General features: G+C 44.8%; 1 protein-coding gene and 1 pseudogene across 4 annotated transcripts in view; both read left to right on the plus strand.

Annotated features, from left to right (window-relative positions):
• Positions 1 to 20,569, plus strand: part of PCCA (propionyl-CoA carboxylase subunit alpha) — a 438,112-nt gene that overhangs the window by 374,507 nt on the left and 43,036 nt on the right. The window lies entirely within an intron of this gene.
• LOC126940228 (60S ribosomal protein L7-like 1) lies at positions 2,483 to 20,104 on the plus strand (annotated as a pseudogene). Its single transcript, XR_007720669.1, has 2 exons — positions 2,483 to 2,790; positions 3,116 to 20,104. The product of XR_007720669.1 is annotated as a 60S ribosomal protein L7-like 1 (transcript).

A 20,569-nucleotide genomic window follows, 5' to 3' on the forward strand; every position in this document is an offset into this window, starting at 1 on the left:
TAATATTTTGTGGCACTTCACCCCCTGTGCGAGGAAGTATGTGGCAGGATGCCTGACAAGACACCTAGGAAGCCACACAGTAGTCAGCATCTCAAGTGTGTGTTCCTGAGAAATAGCCTTCCCAAGCCCGCATATGTTTTGTGTGGTATAAATTCTCAAGATTGTGGGAGGAACAGCTAAGGTCATTTCTAAGGTATCTGTGTTAATTACCTAAGGTAATTACCAAGCACCAGGGAACACAGCGACACTGTACCCTCATTTGAAATAGAATCCCTGCCTGATTTAGGGGTTAGGGAAAGGATGAGTGGATAGGTTCTAACAATTACCCTTCTGAGGTCAAGAGTTTGAGACCAGCCTGGCCAGTATGGTGAAACCCCATCTCTACTAAAAATACAAAACTTAGCTGGGTGTGGTGGTTTGTGCCTGTAGTACCAGCTACTTGGGAGGCTGAGGCAGGAGAATCACTTGAACCCAGGAGGCGGAGGTTGCAGTGAGCTGAGATTGTGCCATTGCACTCCAGCCTGGGCGATAGAGGGAGAGTCTGTCTCAAAAAAAAAAAAAAAAAAAAATTACCTTTATAGTTCACCATGGCCAAAAAATTGTACCACTCTTTTCCTGTCTCAGCCACTCAATAAGCCAACCTACTTTACAGGGGATGATCATTGCTTGCTGAGTGCCTGTAGGTACCTAGCACCGTATGTTTGTCATCTCACTGAAGTCTCCCCTTTGAGATCACCAGTGGAACCCCCATGTTTCAGATGCAGTAACACCTTCATTATAAATGGACAGTAAATAAGGGATTTGCTCAGGGTGGTTTATATCAGAAGAGCAGCTGTAGGACCAAACCCAGATCTAGTGACAAACGTGGCTTCCTTCTCACATGAGCATCTGGGTGGTTGGGAGTTAGTTATTCCTGACTGTTTGAAGGAATCTCGCTCTGTTGCCCAGGCTGGAGTGCAGTGGCTCAATCTCCACACATTGAAAGCTCCTCCTCCCGGGTTCAAGCCATTCTCCTGCCTCAGCCTCCTGAGTAGCTGGGACTACAGGCGCCCGCCACCACGCCTGGCTAATTTTTTGTATTTTTAGTAGAGATGGGGGTTTCACCGTGTTAGCCAGGATGGTCTCGATCTCCTGACCTCATGATCCGCCTGCCTCGGCCTCCCAAAGTGCTGGGATTACAGGCGTGAGCCACCGCGCCCAGCATCAAGTTTGATCATAAGATTGTGGCAATTCAGTCACGTGTTCAGGCTCCACTCCTAGTTCTTTTGCTATTTTCCCCACATCTACAGTTACTTGTTGAACCCCTCAAAGTCATCCATGAGGGTTAGAATCTAGTTCTTCCAAACTCCTGTTCATGTTGATAATTTGGCCTCTTCCCATGTGAATTCAACACAAATACTCTTAACAGCATCTAGAATGGTGAAGAAGGTTTTCAATTTACTTTGCCCAGATCCATCAGAGGAAACACTATGGCAGCTGTAGCCTTCCAAATGTATTTCTGAAATAATAAGACTTAAAAGCTAAAATGACTGCTTGACCCATGGGCTGAGGAATGGATGTTGTGTTAGCAGGCACAAAAACCACATCATCTCCTTGTATATCTCCGTCAGAGCTCCCACGTGACAAGGTGCATTGTCAATGAGTAGTAATATTTTTAAGGAACTGTTTTTTTTCTGAGCAGTAGGTCTCCACAGCGAGCTTTAAATATTCGGTAAACTATGCCCTAAACAGATGTGTTGTCATCCAGGCTTTGTTGTTCCGTTCCAGAGCACAGGTAGGGTAGACTTAGTATCATTCTTAAGGGCCCTAGGATTTTCAGAATGGTAAATGAGCGTTGGCTTCAACTAAAAGTCAACAGTTGCATTAGCCCTTAGCAAGAGAGTCGGCCTGTCCTTTGAAGCCAGATGTTTACTTCTCCTCCCTAGTTGTGAAAGTGAGATGACATCTACTTCCAACAGAAGGCTGTTTTGTCTACACTGAAAATCTGTAATTTAGTGTGGCCACCTTCATCCGTGATCTTAACTAAACCTTCTGCGTGACTTGCTGCAGCTTCTTCATCAGCGCTTGCTGCTTTGCCTTGCACTTTTATGTTATGGAGGTAGTTTCTTTCTTTAAACCTCATGAACCAACTTCTGCTAGCTTCACACTTTTCTTTTGCAGCTTCCTCGCCTCTCTCAGCCTGCGTAGAATTGAAGAGAGCTAGGGCTTTGCTGTGGATTAGGCTTTGGCTTAAGGGAATGTTGTGGCTGGTCTGATTGTCTGTGGAAACCACTAAAACTTAGGCTGGGCGCGGTGGCTCACACCTATAATCCCAGCACTTTGGGAGGCCACGGCGGGCGGATCACTTGAGGTCAGGAGTTTGAGACCAGCCTGGCCAACATGATGAAACTCCATCTCTACTAAAAATACAAAAATCGAGCTGCAACACTAGTTCAGCTCATGCACCAGCTGAACTAGACCCAGGTGCCAGAAAGATACTAGAAAAATGGCGGAGCAAGAACAAAGAAACAATCCTTTGGTTCCAGAAAATCTCCTGAAAAAGAGGAAGGCTTATTAACTCTCAAAGCCACCCAAGCAAAGCAGGCACTTTTGGCAAAGAGGAGCAGAGGAAAGGAAAAGGGCTCAGGTTTACGCGACTGGAATCATTCCTACATGATTCCTGGCCGCAGAAACGTGACAAGGTGCATCTCAGACAACTAGAAGTGAACCTTCTTGCCTTGGAGTTGCCAGATAAACGTTCCTTGGCCTTTGTTGTACGTATCAAAAGAATTGATGGTGTGGCCGGTCGTGGTGGCTCATGCTTCTAATATCAGCACTTTGGGAGGCTGAGGCAGGCAAATCACGAGGTGAGGAGTTCGAGACCAGCCTGGCCAACACAGTGAAACCCCATCTCTACTAAAAATACAATATTAGCTTGGCGTGGTGGCAGGCACCTGTAGTCCCAGCTACTCGGGAGGCTAAGGAAGGAGAATCGCTTGAACCTGGGAAGCGGAGGTTGCAGTGAGCCGAGATCGCACCACTGCACTCCAGCCTGGGTGACAGACCTAGGCTCTGTCTAAAAAAAAAAAAAAAAAAAAAACGAAAGGAATGATGGCATGTGAGTTTACCGGTGCAGAAAACCATTGCAGGATTTGCCTAAAGAAAATTTTTAGTGGTGTCTAGTAGGTGTCACCCCCTAGAATCTAAAACTGCTGCATATGATGGAATCTTACGTGACCTGGGGATTTCTGAATCTGAATTCTCTCTGGAAATTCATTTTGAAACATGGTCAAGGTCAAGAATAAGACCATCCCTTTGACAGACAACACAGTGATTGAGGAGCACCTGGGGAAGCATTTCCAGGAGATCTCATGGTTCTTGCGCCCTTTCCACCTGTCAGTGGCCCATCACACTACCAAAAATAGAGTGGGCTTCCTCAAGGGGATGGGCTCACCTGGCTATCAGGGTAAACACATCAATCAGCTCATCTGCCAGCTAAACTAGACGCAGGTGCCAAACTGCAGTAAAGTTTTATCAGTGAAGTGGAAGCATGTGTTTTGGGGCTTTTTTGGGAGGAATTTTTATCAAGTATCTTCAGAGAAGATGATTTCCTGCTTAATCTTCAAAAACCGGAAAGGAAGGGTCAAAGACAGTCGCTTATGTTCATGGCAGGCACCTCTCATCATAGTCAGTTCCAAGGAAAAATTCCAGCGCTTTCTACATTGGCTGCTGCGTCTTCTGAAATCAACACATTCCATGTTCATCTTCTATCCTAGGGTTTAATGTTGCTAAACGAGTCACTCTAGCATTTGTACAAGGCTCCCTGAGACTCCTGCAGCCGTCGACCAAGCCCAGGGACATAATTGAATCTGGAGATTCCTGGGGCCTTGTTTTGAAAAAGACTTGAAATACACATAGGAAGAAAGGCCCAAAAATAAATGTTCACTTGTCTCTGCAAAAAAAATAAAAAATAAAAATTAAAAAATAAAAATGCAAAAACTAGCTGGGCATGGTTAGTCCCAGCTACTATACTCGGGAAGCTGAGGCAGGAGAATCGCTTGAACCCGGGAGGCAGAGGTTGCAGTGAGCTGAGATCACGCCACTACACCCCAGCCTAGACGACAGAGTGAGACTCTGTCTCAAAAAGTAAAAATAAAAAAAACTTTTCATATCAGCAACAAGGTTATTTCCGTTTCCTGTCATCCATGTGTTCACTGGAGTAGCACTTCTAATTTTCTGCAAGACATTTTCCTTTGCGTTTACAAGTTGAGTAACTGACACAAGAGGCCTAGCTTTTGGCCTGTTTCAGCCTTCCACATGCTTTCTCAGAAAGCTTAATCATTTCTAGCTTTTGATTTAAAGTGAGAGACAGGTGACTCTTCCTTTCACTTGAACACTTAGAGACCACTGTAGGGTTATTAACTGGCCTCATTTCAATATTGTTGTGTCTTGGGGAATAGGGAGGCCCAAGGAGAGGGAGAGAGATGGGGGAATGGCCAGATGGTGGAGCAGTCAGAACACACACAGCATTTATTATAGTTTACCTTCTTACATGGGCACAGTTTGTGGTGCCCCAAAACAATTTCAGTGGTAACATCAAAGATCACTGATGACACATCACCATAACAGGTAACGATGAAAATGGGTTTCCTAATAATGCAAAGGGTTGAAATACTGCAAGAATTACCAAAATGTGACACACAGTTGTGAAGTAAGCACATGCTCTTGGAAAAATGGTGGCAGTAGATACAGGGTTGCCACAAATTTAAGTTACAAAAAGTGCATTATCTATGAAGCACAATGGATTGAGCCCAGTAAAATGAGGTAGGCCTGTATTTTTTGGATACCTAATCCAAATAGAGCAAACATTTTACAGTTCAAATTTGCCCATCAGTAGTTTTCTCCATGGATCTTCTCTGTTAATGCCACATCTATCTAGAGTAAAAGTTGGATTCAATATTGTGCTATCAATTTATCAGCTTGTTGAAGGTAAACTAACATAAGTACATGCTGTGTTGTGTATTCCGTGTGCAGATACAACACAGGTGAGCTTTCCACAAGCCTGGGTCTTCCCAGTGGCAGGGCTTCACACGTGCAGGCCAGCTAGGGAGAAGGGGACAGGTGGGGCCCAGCAGGAGCTCCATGGGCCTTGTCTCTTGCAACAAGGAGATTTTGCTCCTTAGCTCAGCAAAGTCCAGGTTCTTGTCTCACGACCAGGAAGAAGTAGGCAGGCGGACACTCGGAGAGTGAGTGGAGTAGAATGCACTAAGCAAGAGGGAAAACTTAAAGGGAAGGGTCCTGAAAGCAGATTGTGGTTCTCCCTTCACAGTTGAATACAAGGGCCTTTATATACCTGCTGATGGGGCTGGGTTCCCTATGTCTATCATTGCGAATTCCTGGAGTCTCCACCCCGTCCTTCCAGTGCAGGTGCGGGCCCTTAGTCTGAGCCACTCTACACTGATTTATTTTCCTTACTGTGCGTGTGTTAAGGGATAGAATTTTTCACCGCAAGCATGTTTGGGCGAGCCCCCTGTGCACGACGACCTTGGCGGGTCAGAGGTTCTCCGGGGAGAGTTCTCTGCCTCCTGCCTCTATCAGCTCTCCAGTCTGCAGTCTGGCCCCCGTGGTCCTGCAGATCTGGTGTTGATTTTGCAGGGTGTTTGGAAAGGCACCTGTGGGTTTTCATTTATGGAAGTGACTGAGTGCCAACGAGAAGAGGTTAATGCCCTTGAAAGGAGAATTTATTACTTACATCACCTAAGAGAAGGGGGAACACCCCACCATGCAGGACACAGGGCAACCACCAGTGTGGGTCAGGAGGCAGAAAGGAGCCAGAGAAAAGCGTGGACAGGAACCTTACTGGGGCTTCCTCGGGAAGCGCAGTGCGGGGCTGGTTTGAGTAATGTTGGTGGGCTTTGGGGTAGTCTCTAGTCGCCTGGTACCTGGCCCGGGGATGTTTTAAGGCAGGGAAAACACTGGCTTGGTGTGTGTGAGATAAAATGGGTGGTTGGCTTACTTCCAATTTCTTTACTAAATTGGGGAATTAGCTGGTCCTGGGAGGGCAGTGTCTTTCTGGGTCTGTAAGTCCCTGCAAAATGTGAAAGTATCATAAGATACAAAAAAAAAAAAAAAAAAAAAAAAACATGATTAATACACTGTGAACCTAGAAGTAACCAGATTTTAGGAAACTAACCTGTAGTAAGTAAACTCACAGGGATTGGTAGCTAAGCCAGAATATGCATTTATTAGTTTGAAGGGAGGAATGTTTCTTCCAGTGACCAAATCTTTAAGTCTGCCCTCCAGAATATTGACCGACTGTTCTGCCCTCTAGAATGGAGTAATTAGGAAAGTCATTAGTCACCTTAATTTCAAACTAGCTTGGTTTATGTGGTAATCAGAGCAAAGGGTGACGTGGTGTACCTGTGCCGTGCAGGGACTTGGTGAATTAATCACTTCTCCCAGAACACCCTTCAAGGGCCACCTTCATGCCTTCCCTTTTCTTTGCCTCCACGCCGCTGTTTTCTTCCCACAGAGAGGCCCTCTGCAGTCGATTAGGCTTCAGCTACGTAAACAATAGGCACAGACCCAAACGATGTCAAACTACAGTTCTCCTGCCCGTAGGCTGACACGCAGGTCACTTTGATTGGAATTTTGAGTGTCTCCAAACTCTGTACACTTTCACAGATGGTCAATTACAGTGCTTCTCTGTGGAGTTTTACCAGCGTAGCTCTCAGAATTCCTAAGAATTTTCTATTTCGTAGGTTACACTCTCTACAGTACATACACTCAGACAGAAAAATATGCTTCATGAAGAGAGCCCTGAAAAATCTCATCTCTAGTCCCAGTGATGCCTTAAACTGGTTGTGTGACCTTCGTAAACCTCAGTTTTCTTTGTTGTAAAATGAAAGGTTGGGGTCGGTGACCTCCAGAGTCTATCCCGCCTCTAGCCTGCTCTGAGAGTGATTGCATTTGGCACAGTATGCAGTTTGCTTCGCAACAGTAGCAAAACATCACACATGCAACTTATTATCATCATTGTCTCTCTTTGGATTTCCTTGAGTTTTCCAGTCTCATTAGGGGAGACATCTCTGGCTTATCGCACAATGACATCGTGTCTTGTAACTTAATTTCTGGGGACAACACATTGTGCTGCTACAGGCACAGTGCTAATAATCAAGATCGTATGTTCTGCTTACTGTGACTTTTTTGTGGTTTCTGGGGGGAAAATGCAGATGCTTTTCAATTATTCCAAGGGAATTTTGATTAACCCCCTGGGTGGAGTTCTCTGTGCCACCTGCCGTGGGAAGTGAGTTTTATTGAACAGAAGGTAGGGACTGAATTGCTCATATTTGTTTTCTTTCTGGTACCTATCGTATTATTTCAAGCTCAAGCATTTTAATAAATATTTAATAAATACCTGTCTAAAATAGGCCAAAAGTGTCATAAACTAAACCTCTTTTCTTCTTCAATTTTAAATGCAAATGAGTTCATTTGACTTTTAGTGGAATTTCCAAGATAAAGACTCATGTTTTTCCTTTATGTATATGAAAGTTATTTTTGATGGCGTAGTCAGTGTCCTGCTTACTACACATTTTAAGTATTAGCCTTTGGAAACAAATTCCTTAAATTCATTGCAACATTGCTGCTTTTGTTGCCATTCTTACAGATAATTTTATATGTTTACTGTTTCTGGCTCTCTCTCTCTCTTTCTCTCTCTCTCTCTCTCCCTCTTCTCTCTCTCCCTCTCTCTCTCTCTCTCTCTCTCTCTCTGTCATATATTGAGACAGGATCTCACTCTGTGGCCCAGGCTGGAGTGCAGTGTTACAGTCATGACTCACTGCAGCCTCGATCTCCTGGGCTCAAGGGATCCTCCCACCTCAGCTTCCCAGGTAGCTGGGACTACAGGAATGCACCACCATGCCTGGTGAAATTTTTAGGTATTTTTTGTAGAGAAGGGATTTCACCACGTTGCCCAGGCTGGTCTCGAAATCCCAGGCTCAAGCCATCCTCCCACCTTGGCCTCCCAAAGTGCTAGATGTGAGCCACTGTGCCTGGTCATATATGTCCATTTTGCGGGCCAGAATTCTTTGACTGTTTGATTTACGGAGAATTTTCAAATGTCTGCCTCTAAGGACTTTTGTAGCAATTTTATTGAGATACAATTAACATATAATTCACCCACTTAAAATGTAGGATCCAGTGGGTTTTGTTTCTTGTTTTTGTTGTTTCTTTTGTTGAGAGATAAGCAACAAATACATTTTTAGTATAATTGTGTTTCATTCAATATTTGGGACATACACTAACACTTGCTATTATTACCATTATTATTCGAGCTGAGGTCTTATTCCGTTGCCCAGGCTGGAGTGCAGTGGCTCGGTCACAGCTCACTGCAGCCTTGAACTCTTGGGCTCAGGTGGTCCTCCTGCTTCCGCCTCCCAAGTAAGTGGGATTACAGGCGCAAGCCACAGCACCCAGTGATTCATTGGTTTTTAGACTGTTCACAGAGCTGTGCTACCATCACTATAATATTTTGGAACATTTTCATCACCCCAGAAAGAAGCCCTCTACCCATTAACATTCACTCCTCACTCCTTCCACCCCCTCCAGCCTGTGGTAGCCACTGATCTACTTTCTGTCTGTGTATACCTTATTCTGGCCATTTCTTAGAAAAGGAATCATACGACGTGTTGTCTTTTGTGGCTTTCACTTAGCATACTGGTATCCACGGTGTAGCATGTGCCAGTACATCATTCCTGTGTGTGGCCAAATAATGTCCCATTGTATGGATATACCACATTTTATTTACCTGTCAGTTGTTGGGTGTTTGTTCTGTCTTTTCGGCTACTATGAATAATGCTGTTATGAACATTCCTGTATGAGTTTTTGGGGTGACAAGATTTTACTTTTTCTTGGGTGTATACCTAGAAGTGGAATTTCCAGGTGGTGTGGTAACTCTGTGTTTAACTTTATGAGGAATTCTCATGCTGTTTTCCAAAGTGGCTGCACCATTTTACCCTCCCACCCGCAATGGAGCGATCCAGTTCTTCCACATCCTCACTGACCTTCGTTATTGTCTTTTTTATTATGGTCATCATAGTGGCTATGAAGACAGGCTTGTTTTTAAATATTCTCTATGTGGTATTCTGCCTTCTTCCCTAGAAATCATAATTAGTGCAGAAATAGCCCAAATTGTGTATGTTAATTTGTTTTATTTTAAAACAAACTTGAGCCCCCAAAAGCAGCAAAGCACATACATTTCAGTTAATAATATATTTTCTAGGACGTTTTTGTCTCTTCTCAAATGAAATGATTTTGATATTAAGCACAGAGTTCCTTTCATTTTCTTATGTTCATTCTCTCTCTTTTTAATGGTATCACATACTGTGCAGGAAGGTCATTATATAAAGAGAGGAAAAAAGAATAATCAGCAAAGAAGAGAAAATCAATGCTGTTTGTATAATTTTTAATAGGAATGTTGTAAAATTTTGAGATTTAAACCAACTAATAATATTTTTTGTACATTACTGGACAGTTTCCCCTTGTTGCCTGTGAACTGATAGTTTGCCTTGGAAACTCAGATAGTAAAAATATTTGTCAAAGCTTCAAATACCAGTGTTTTAATTCCTTATTCATTTAGATATTAATCCTGTTCTGGAGACCACCTACATGTGTTTGTAAGGGATGTAATAACTGACACTTTATTTAATTAGCACTAATATTGTGAAAAAGGAAAAACATATTAAGTGTCTTTCCAAGTCACTAGTTTGAAATTAGCAGAAGTGGGGAAGAAAAAGTCCTGTGTACCCCCCCCCCTTAGTTTGCATACCCATGGAAGTTTGTGATCCATTTACTCATTCATTTATCCAAGTATTTGATAGGTACATATTTTGTGGTGGACAGTGTTCTAGGTATTGGGAAATGGACCAATTTCAATAGGACAGAAATCTGAATCGCAAATAAGCATCCAGTGGCAACCAGGTGTTATACACACTGCACCTAAATACAAATTCATATGCATCAAAATCACCTTCATGTGTCACACAGTCACCTTTCTTAGTTCTTCATAGCAAAACTAGGGGACTCTGACGTCAGTCCCCAGAGTACCTGGTTGAGGGTTGGGGCAGAGCAGTTGAATAAGGGAGTAGAATGAATGAAGACTTTAGACTCCAAAGCTCGTCAGTTTATTCTGCCATGTTTTAGTTTTGTGGTATTAAATCTCTACAGAAATTAATTATCTTGCTTCCTTTCTTGAATTCCTTTTCAAATGTTATAGTTTGAATGACCGAGGACGCCTGCTTTAAAGTCGAGCACATGCTAATTTACTGGCTATTTGCTTGGCCTCATTTATTCTCTCTCGGCACAGTTTCTGGGTCTGTAAAATGAGAGTAATTGTACCGTCTACCTCATTGGTGACAGTGAGAATTAAATGAGTTGGTGCATGCATAGCACTTAGTATAGTTCCTGGCTCAGTGTTACCACCCAGCAACTAGCAGTGTGGAAATATTTCACACCCAAGAGTAAAGTTTTATTTACCTTTAGGAGACAGGATCCTGGGAACTTTCTGGTTACCATAGCTGCTTCCTAAAGGCAACTAAGTTAGATGTGGAGTTTCTAATTCCTGTTGGAAATTCAGTGAATAAGAAAATACTACTGAAAGTTACACAATTTTCTGCATGTTAATGATCTGATATTATACAACTTTAAGTTTTCAGTGCCCATTCGGGTGTGCAGGTGAGAGACGGGGCCTTTGCGGGCAAGGCAGTGACCCTGCTGATGAAGGGAAGAGAGTTGTTAAGCAAATAATTTTCAAAAAATCATCCAGAGAGTACTGTAGCAAGGATTGTTCCTAAAAAGAACTGTGGTATTCCTTGTTGAACAGCAAGTTTGGGCAGTGTACGGTAGGGAAATCTCAGGAATGTTATAAACAAAACAAAATGATTGGGCGAGCCCCATGAAGTGCGTGTTCTCCTGTGGGCAGTCGCAGAGTCGCCCTTCACCCCTGGGTCCTGATTTCTCAACCTCTTCATTGGACTGTCTCCTTGGTGCCTGGGAAAGAAGCTTCTGCCTTCCCTGGATTGAACGCAGCCCTTCTTGTCCCGTCCACTGAGCATGAGGAACAGCTGGCCACCTGTACCTGACAAGGCCTGCGGCCATGGGCAGCACCCAGCCCTCCGCTGACGGCCACTCCAGGTTGCTGCTGGACGTGGCAAGCTCGAGCTAATCGGGCCTTTTAGGCTTTTGCTTCTCGGCAAATGATCAGCTGTGAACTGCCCTCGGCCTAACTTGGTCTTGTTCGTTCAGAAGCCTGCAATTCATTGCATTTTACCCTGAAGAAGAAGGGCAGGTCTGATAACTTATTTATTTTTCTGTGGATTTTTTTTCCCCTTTGACCCAGGAAATTGTCTGTCTTCAACAAGCTAGTCTTGTCTCCTCCAGAGAAAAGTTTTGAGTCCTCCAAGGAGCGGCCTGTTGCCACTGTGGCCTGCGGTCACTGGGTCACACCAGAGCCCTGACAACTGTCTCTCTTCCGGGGCCCAAGTGGACACCAGAGGTGTTTGGGGCTCTGGGATCGGCCTGTTCTGGCGAGGGTCTTTCCCTCCCACTCTGGAACTGTAGCTTCTCAGCCCTTTTCTTGATGCTGGGCGGGTGCCTGGGAGGCCCCACCCCTTCCCTGGGAGCCCTGGGGAAGTCCCCAACTGAGAGGTGCGAAGACCTGGGTCCCCTCCCCCAGCACACTCTCAGCCTCTGACTTAGTTCTCACAGGAGGAGGGAACAGCTTCCAGGAGCTGCTGCTGTTACCCTCACACGTTGGTGAGGAGGAAATTGCCTGGTGAGGAGGGCTCGCCTGCCTCTTCACAGCCAGGCGCACCGCACAGTGGCGGCCTCAGGAGTGGTCACCCTGGGAGTAGTGACTCCTCACCTCCTAAGCGGCCCTGGGGCGTGAACACTCGTCCTGGAAATCCTGCTAGGCTGGCTTAAGGGAGTTGCTTGTGACACCTAGAATGCCTTTCGGGGTAAGCCTATAAAAAGGAAAGAATGGGGCTCCTCGTATTATAGTGGCAGAATTCTTGGTACTAGAACTGGTAAGACAAGAGAAATGGAAGCTGACCAACTTTTCTCTTGGCCCAGGGTTCAGAGGGATAGAAACACACATGTAATCTGGCTCTGCATGCACCAGAACCTTCTCACTCCAGGCAAGGGACAGCCACAGTTTCTGGGACGTTACCTAAAAACACAATAATCCCACTTATTCTCTGACAGATAATCATCAGTCATAGCCCCGCTACCCACTTTTATTAAAGAAATAGCTGGGCCTTGTAGGTTAAGCTCTTTATATACTGGGAGAAGGCCATGTTATCCATTCCTCAAATCCTCAGAAATAAAACAAAAATGAAAGCCCATTCATAACAGGAACGCCTAATCTTGTAATGAGGGAATCACTGAGCGTGGCACAGGGAAGACTCCTGAGAGATTCTGATGGGGTACAAGTGCGCGACCAACGTCCTAGATTCAGTGGGCCCTTGAACAATGTGGGGGCTAGGACGCCAACCCTGTGCAGTCAGTAATCTACGTATACCTTCTGCCTCCCCCAGAATGTAACTACTAGTAGCCCACTGCTGACCAGAAGTCTTACCAATAACGTAAACAGTCATTTAGCACATATTTGGTATGTTACGTGATTATATACTGTATTCTTATAATAAAGTAAGCTAGAGAAAATGTTGGGAAAATCATCAAGAAGACAATGTATTTATTCATTAAGTGGAAGTGGATCATCATAAAGGTCTTGCTCTTCATCGTCTTCGTGTGGAGTTGGCTGAGGAAGAGGAGGAGGGGTTGATCTTGCTGTTTCAAGGGCAGCAGAGTCAGAAGAAAATCCACATTGAAGTGGCCCCATTCAGTTCAAATCCGTGTTGCTCAAGGCTCAACTGTACACCAAACTGAAAAATGATTCCATTTTTAGTAAGAAATCGCCTACTCTAAGCCCTGCTGCTTCCTTTTGCACTTGATGGCAAGGGTCTTTAACTGTGTCCCTGGAGCTGGCTTGGCTCCGCTGACAGAGGCTCCCCGACAGTCTGACAGGCCACTTTCGTTAGAGGAGAAGGTACCCCCTCGCCTACCTGTGTTTTCTTACTTCACGGGTCTTGATTCCTGACTCAGGAGCACCTGTTACAGAAAAGCCCCTGGACTAGATCTACTTCTATGTAATGAAAACTCTGTGGAGCATTGACTCTGGCTTCTAACACATTAACCAGTCAGGGCTTTCTTCTGAATAGGACGGTCTCTTGACTCTTTGATACTTGACTTTTGAACCAGACTCGGTGAGGCAGAGCTTCAGCACATATTTTACCAGTGTCTTCAGCAAATGCCTTTCTCTTTGCAAAGCTCCATATTACTACAAAAAATGAATCCAACTGAATTGTAATTTCTGCTCACCCACATTCATTGAGTACTATGTCTCCTTGAAAGATCTCAAACAAGGCACCTCCTTGCAGGATCTTCACCACCAGACCCTCATGATAGTCACCTCCTCATTAGGCTGAGACACATACACAGTGATTACATTCAGACACAGAGACTCCTGTGTCTGAAGACCTTGTGTGACCCTTGTAATTAAAGCATTACACTTAGCAAAGGCTGACAGTGGGATAGGGGCTGTCTGAAACTATTCAGCCATAGCCTGGTCTCTGCTTTCTTTTTACAAATGGGAGATTGGCGAAGGCAGACACGGGGATGGCTAAGAGGGATAAAGGACGTGACTTCCATAGAACCTTTTGTTCTTAGAGGAACCTCTCCATGAAACACAGTGAAACTAGATCAAACCAAAAAGCGCCCTCAGCTCCAGCAGATTCTGAGATAGAACCACCTCTTCCCTACGGAACCTTCTCACCCAATGCAGACTGAGTTTCTGAGTGTCAGAAAGTCAGCTTTCCGAATCCCTAGAGAAAGTAAAAATCTCCTTGGACACAATGGGTTTTCTTTGCTCCCTGCATGACAGTCACGAAGGGGAATGTGAAATAGAGAACTTGAAATGCGGCTTTCTGAAGGGAAGTACTGTACAGTAGCCCCCCTTCTCCACAGGGGATCCGTGCCAAAATCCCCAGGGGATGCCTGAGACTGCGGATGGGACCGAACCCTGTATACGCTTGCCTTTAATGCCTTTTCCATTTTAACTCGGCACTTAGCCCACATTGCGGCTGTAACTTTTGCAGTTTGAGGTACAGCAGCAAAACTAGCACAAATTTCTTTGTCCTTTTTCACAATTTCATGGATAGAAGATTCATTCTTACTGTAGATCTTAGCAACCTCAGCATACTTTTTTTTTCCCTTAAGTTGAGAACTTTCACCTTTTCACTAAAGGAAGCACTTCACGGCTGCTTTTTGGCATATCCAGATTGCCAGCATCATACTCTTGCACTTTGGGGCCATTGTGAAGTCAAATAATAGTTCCTGCCAGGCACAGTGGCTCACGCCTGTAATCCCAGCACTTTGGGAGGCCAAGGCAGGTGGATCACTTGAGCTCAGGAGTTTGAGAACAGCCTGGGCAACATGGCAAAACTCTGTCTCCACAAAAAAAACACAAAAATTCACCGGGCGTGGTGACACATCCCTGTAGTTCCAGCTACTTGGCAGGCTGAGGTGGGAGCATGGCTTAAGCCCAGGAGGTGGAGGTTACAGCGAGCCAGGATCATGCCACTGCACTCCAGCCTGGGCAACAGAGCCAGCCTCTGTCTCAAAAACAAAAAAAAGGAACCTGAGCACTGAGACCGCCTGACGGTAGATCTGGTAACCAAGGTGGCTACTAAGTGACTGGCTGGCGGTGGGGGTGTCTACAGTGTAGAGACGCTGGACGCGGAGAGGAGAGGGTTTATGACCCAGGCAGGACGGAGCAGGACAGCACAAGATCTCCTCAAACTGCTCAGAATGACTCACAATTTAAAACTTATACATTATTTATTTCTGGGATTTTCCATATAATGTCTTTGGACCATGGTTGACCACAGGTAACTGAAACCTTGGAAAGCTAAAACCTTGGATAAGGGGGGACTACTGTAATATAATACTTTACAATTCCTGGGATGAAAGCTCAGGCAGACCCTATCTATGCATTATTACAATGTACCATCAATTCAAAACCATAAAGCTTTAGAAACATAGTTGCTTTTATTCCTAAAATATTGAATATGAATAATAATTTATGCTTTGTCTTAGAAGTACCTTTTTAATATGATTGATGTGTATTAATCTGTTTTTTCTTCTAATGTGAACATTTCTGTAACAGTCATTTCCCCTGAAATATCTAACCTGTGGGTGCCTGAGACAGCTTGTCAGCTGGGAAGAACAATGGTGGCGATAGCCACTTGGGGCTGGTTTGGTCGCGAGTGCAAGTGTGGTCACAGCAGCTAGAACAGAGGGCTGTGTGGAGAACACGGGTCGGGTCAGAAGGCAGTAACCACGAGGGATGCAGAGTCGAGAGAGAATTTGTTGATTGGAATAACTCAGGTTGACTTTCAGGATGAAAAGAAGGGGCCAGTAGAGAGGGAAGAGAGGAGAGTTGATGTGGCAGGCTCCCCGGGAGAAGGGCAGAGCGAGATCAGGGGCTCAAGTGGAATGCCTGAGTGTGGTGACAAGAACGCTGCCTTGCGAGGCTGGAGACGGAGCCAAGGATGGGCGGCCTGGGAAGGCTGGAGAGGGAAGCGAGGATGGGCGGCCTGGGAAGGCTGGAGAGGGAAGCGAGGATGGGCGGCCTGGGAAGGCTGGAGGGGGGAGCCAAGGATGGGTGGCATGGGAAGGCTAGAGAGTGTAGACTGTCAGGGAGCTGCTAACCCACTTAGAAATACTCTATTGACATAACAAGGTTTTTTTGTTTTGTTTTTTGTTTGTTTTTTTTGAGATGGCGTTCGCTCTTGTTGCCCAAGCTGAAATGCAATGGCGCAGTCTCAGCTCACTGCAGCCTCCACCTCCTGGGTTCCAGTGATTGTCCTGCCTCAGCCTCCGGAGTAGCTGGGATTACAGGTGCATGCCACGGGTGCAGTGGCTCACACCTGTAATCCCAGCACTTTGGGAGGCTGGGGCGGGCAGATCATCTGAGGTCAGGAGTTCGAGACCAGCCTGGCTAACATAGACATAACAAACTTCTATTTCAAAAGTTCAGTCGTGGGCACAAGTTGATTTTGCGTTACAGTCTTTGATAGTGAAGGTGCATCCTATTTTTAAAGCTGTATTCCTTAGATACTACCATGTTATCTAATGTTTCTAATAATGGAATTAACAAAAAATGACTGCATCATCCAAATTTGACTTTGTACTAACATCATGCTTGGCGTACTCCACATCCCTGAAGGTTAACAAGAGATAAATTTGGCCTAGACTGGTCTTTTCCTGAATTCATCACTTAAAAAAGGAAAAAAAGAATGGGGAGGAAAAGCCACGTTTTACTTTTATAATTTTTATTCCATCATTAAAAGTACAACTTGCTTTATGATCTGAAGAAATACCATCTAAGTCTTTCTATTAGGAACAAAAGTGAGCCTTTCAGGGAAAAAAAAAGCAGGGCTTAATCTGCATTCACCCTTTGATGTATTCCTAGATTTTAAAAAGCTTCCCGCCGTTCTCAGCGACGTTGAAACAGACTCAGCCATGTGTCCGGCGCTGTCCTTTTCTCCTGTCAGCACACACTTAGCCGGAGACACCTTTCGGCCAGTGGGCCAGGATTCTCCCATTGCATCTTCAGCACGGGACCACTTGTGCTGGCTCGTTGGGAGTTTCGCTGCTCAGTATTCCTTCCCAAGGCAAAGACTCTTAAGTTAATAATTGGTTCAGAAGAATAAACTATATCGCCCTCTTGGTCTTCTTTTGGACATTTCTTTAAGATGAGGCTCTTATTGGTATATACAGGGTACTTTACTGAGAAATAGAAAATGCTAGCTGAAACAAGGCATATCAGTCTCGAGGTACGAAATGGGAAATGCAATCGGTAAATTTTGCTTTTAAATAACAACGGAAGCCCCATTTTATTGCTGCCATTTTTAGTCATTTCGTCATTTTTTAATAGCCTAGTTTTCTATTTTAGAGAAGTTGCTGACCAGTATTTAGAGAGCACCTCCTTAATCCGCACATCCTCTTGTGTGGTAGTGAAGTGATGGGTTGGAGTCGTTTTTAATGCTGTTTCCATTGATGGACATTATTACCAGAAGGAGTGCTTTGTGCCAGCTGGTTTCATGGATGGAGGAAAACAATCTGGGTTTCAGTTTCACAAATAGAAAAACAAAACCTGAGAGGAAAAGGAAGTAATTCGTTAGCAGTGGCCACTGTGCAGAGTAGGATAACCTGCCTTCAAAGATTTTTGTTTCATGCACTATAATATAATGTTTAATAAATACTTTACTTCAAAGAACCTCACTACAAGAAAACTGGCCGCTTTCCTGCTATTCTTGTTCACCGGCTCAGTATGACTATAAGTAGCTCATATCCGGTCCTCTGTGGTCTCAGGTGGTCATTTGTGTGTATGATCCTTAAGCTGAATCTGTGAGGACTGTGTCCCTATTTGAAGTCTTCAGCAAATCCACAGTGTTCTGCAGGAATTGATCGAGGCTCTCGTGAAACCCTTGACACTTTGACCCATCTTGAGGAAAATGCTTAGATGCTAAAAGCAGTGTGCATAGGGATTACGTCCTCCAAAAATAGAAAACTCTAAATTTACTAAGCAAGGAGTAGAGAAACTCATCAGACTGCACCTCAAGTTTTTGATGTATTGTGATCGCTTCTGCACTCCCATTCTAGACTTCTAAACAACACGTTCAGTATCTTTGAGATAAAAGCTGGACTGAAGTTACAGAAGGAGCATTGCAGATGTTTGAATTTTTGTTTTTCCCCTGTAGATATATTTGGCATATGTAGAATTTGAGAACCCACGATTGATACCAGTTTCTTCCAGATATTAACAGATATCAAATTGACAGCTAGAACTCAGAAGAAACTAATGGAACCCTGAAAGAAACCATTGTTTTTTCCACTATAAATCTTAACCCAGCAGCATGCTCAGTCTGGGTGGAGCCAGTCACCTGGGAAGCCGCTTCACACCCATTGTGAATCGGCTGCCCCGGGAGTCTGGTGAGCACTTCGGTAGGAGCCACTGCTGTGAACTCTTTTGCGAGGTCTGGTAGTGACTGGTTTGGTTTTTATTGCTCCCTGTTTGATGCACTGATAGGACCTAGGGCTGTTCTTAGAAATATAGGCCTGAGATGACTTAAATTTCACACTGGCTTTCTGTCTTCCGTTTCTACATTCTTCTCGCTCTCCCTCCCTTCATCCCCTCTCTCTCTCATAAGTAATGAGTTTAAAATCAAAGGGAAAGGATTGCTTTAATATTTAGCAGTCTAAACAGGGGGACAGGGCTGAAGAGGAGGAAGGGAGTGAATGGGTGTAGCAGGGAGAAGCTGCTGGGCGCAGTGGCTCATGCCTGTAATCCCAGCACTTTCGGAGGCCGAGGCGGGTGGATCACGAGGTCAGGAGATTGAGACAATCCTGGCTATCACGGTGAAACCCCGTCTCTACTAAAAATACAAAAAATTAGCCGGGCATGGTGGCAGACGCCCGTAGTCCCAGCTACTCGGGAGGCTGAGGCAGGAGAATGGTGTGAACCCGGGAGGCGGAGCTTGCAGTGAGCTGAGATGGCGCCACTGCACTCTAGCCTGGGTGACAAAGTGAGACTCCGTCTCAAAAAAAAAAAAAAAAAAGGGAGAAGCTGTTCCCACCCCGTTGCTTTAATGACAGTGGAAAAGGTGTGTGGATTGGGCCTGTGTTTCTCTATCAGCTACTTTGTTCTTTAAAGCACTGGCTAGCTAAGCCATCTCTTTTCCCCCCATATTTTGCCTCCTCGAGTGTTTGCCTAGAACCACTTGGCTGTGGCAGCCCTGCTGATGGGACAAGGTGCTCTGTAAGTTTCTAGGCAAGGTTTCTGGATCCGTGTTGAACTTGAACGCAGATAGCACAACCATATTGTAACAGCTCCTTACAAACCAGTCAGCACATGTGTGGTGAGCATTTCTAGAGTTGAATTATTGCTTAGGTCAATTGTAAGAGGAGTTTCTCTGAAAGAGTTCTGCTCTTTGAACTGGCAACCCCAACTCTAGAACTTAAAGAATTGTTTTTGTTAATTTTGCTGGCAGGAGATTCATCCAAGTTTCCTAAACTTACTACAAGGATATATATATATACAGAGGCCTTAAGGGATGGCCAGCCAGCCAAGCCCTAGGGAACGTCTTATCTGGCAGTTCTCGGGATCCACAGTGGCTTGGGTCATAATGATAATACTGTAACTGGGAGAGCTAATGTACATGGAGCACTCTGTATGTGTGAGGCACCGTAGATTATCTCTTCATTTAATCTTCTCATGAGATAAATACAGACGTTAAATAATTTTCCCAGGGTCACATAAGCTGGTACTAGGAACGGGGCTTAAACCAGGGTTCCTTAAGAACAAAAGCTATGAGGCCTTAGCGTCATAGACAGCAGCTCCCAGGTCTTACTCATCCTAGTGCAGTCCCATTAGCCTGCCTGAGCTCCCCCTAACACAGGACTCAGCCTCTGCCCACTGGGGCTTTCATTCCCACTACCATCCACAGTTTCCGCATATGGCCGGTCGGAACCTGTCATAGTGTCACGAGCCATTCTCTAAACCGCCGTCTGCCTGAAAACTGCCTCATTCTCTGTCATTCCTGAAGGAAGGACTCTGGCTGGCCCATCTCATCTTTTCTCACCTACGTGTTTGATGGATCCCTGGGTAATCTGAGGGCTGATGTTCTTCAGTCTGTCAGCCAATCCCAGAGATGGGAGGCAGAGTTTACATGACGCTCTGAATACTGCCACCTAGGATGACTCCTGCAGGAGAAGTACTGAGACCCAGGTCCACCGTGGGAACCAACTGGATACATTTCCAAAGATTTATGTCAGTGACAGTCACCACCATGTCCTTTGTATACACAAAATAATTAGAACCTACCTGACTGGCCATCAGTAGGAGTTTGATTAAAGAAGTTTTGTTGTTCCATATGGGAGAACATTCATACGCAGCCGTTAAAACAGTGATCAGATGCAATATGAACTATATTGTATAGTATAGTTATACTATACAGTATAGTTCATATTGTTCATAGTTCACATGGAAAGATGCAATATGAACTATATTGTAACATGAAAAAATAAAGTTAAAATGGCCTGTGTAGGATATTGTTTTGTTTTACAAACACAAAGTTGAGGCTGGGTGCAGTGGCTTATGCCTATAATCCCAGCACTTTGGGAGGCCGAGGCAGGAGGATCACTTGAGCCCAGGAGTTTGAGACTAGACTGGGCAACCTAGTGAGACCTCATCTCTGCAAAAAAATTCAGAAAAAAACAATAAGCCAGGTGTGATGATACATGCCCACGATCCCAGCTACTCAAGAGGCTGTGGTGGCAGGATTGCTTGAGCCCAGGAAGTCAAGGCTGCAGTGAGCTGTGATTGTGCCACTGCACTCCAGCTTGGGCGACAGAGCAGAGAGACTCTGTTTCAAAAACACGAAGTCCCCACAAACATGAAAGGCTTAAT

Source organism: Macaca thibetana, chromosome 17, assembly GCF_024542745.1.
Source record: "Macaca thibetana thibetana isolate TM-01 chromosome 17, ASM2454274v1, whole genome shotgun sequence".
In the NCBI taxonomy this organism is placed as follows: domain Eukaryota; kingdom Metazoa; phylum Chordata; class Mammalia; order Primates; family Cercopithecidae; genus Macaca; species Macaca thibetana.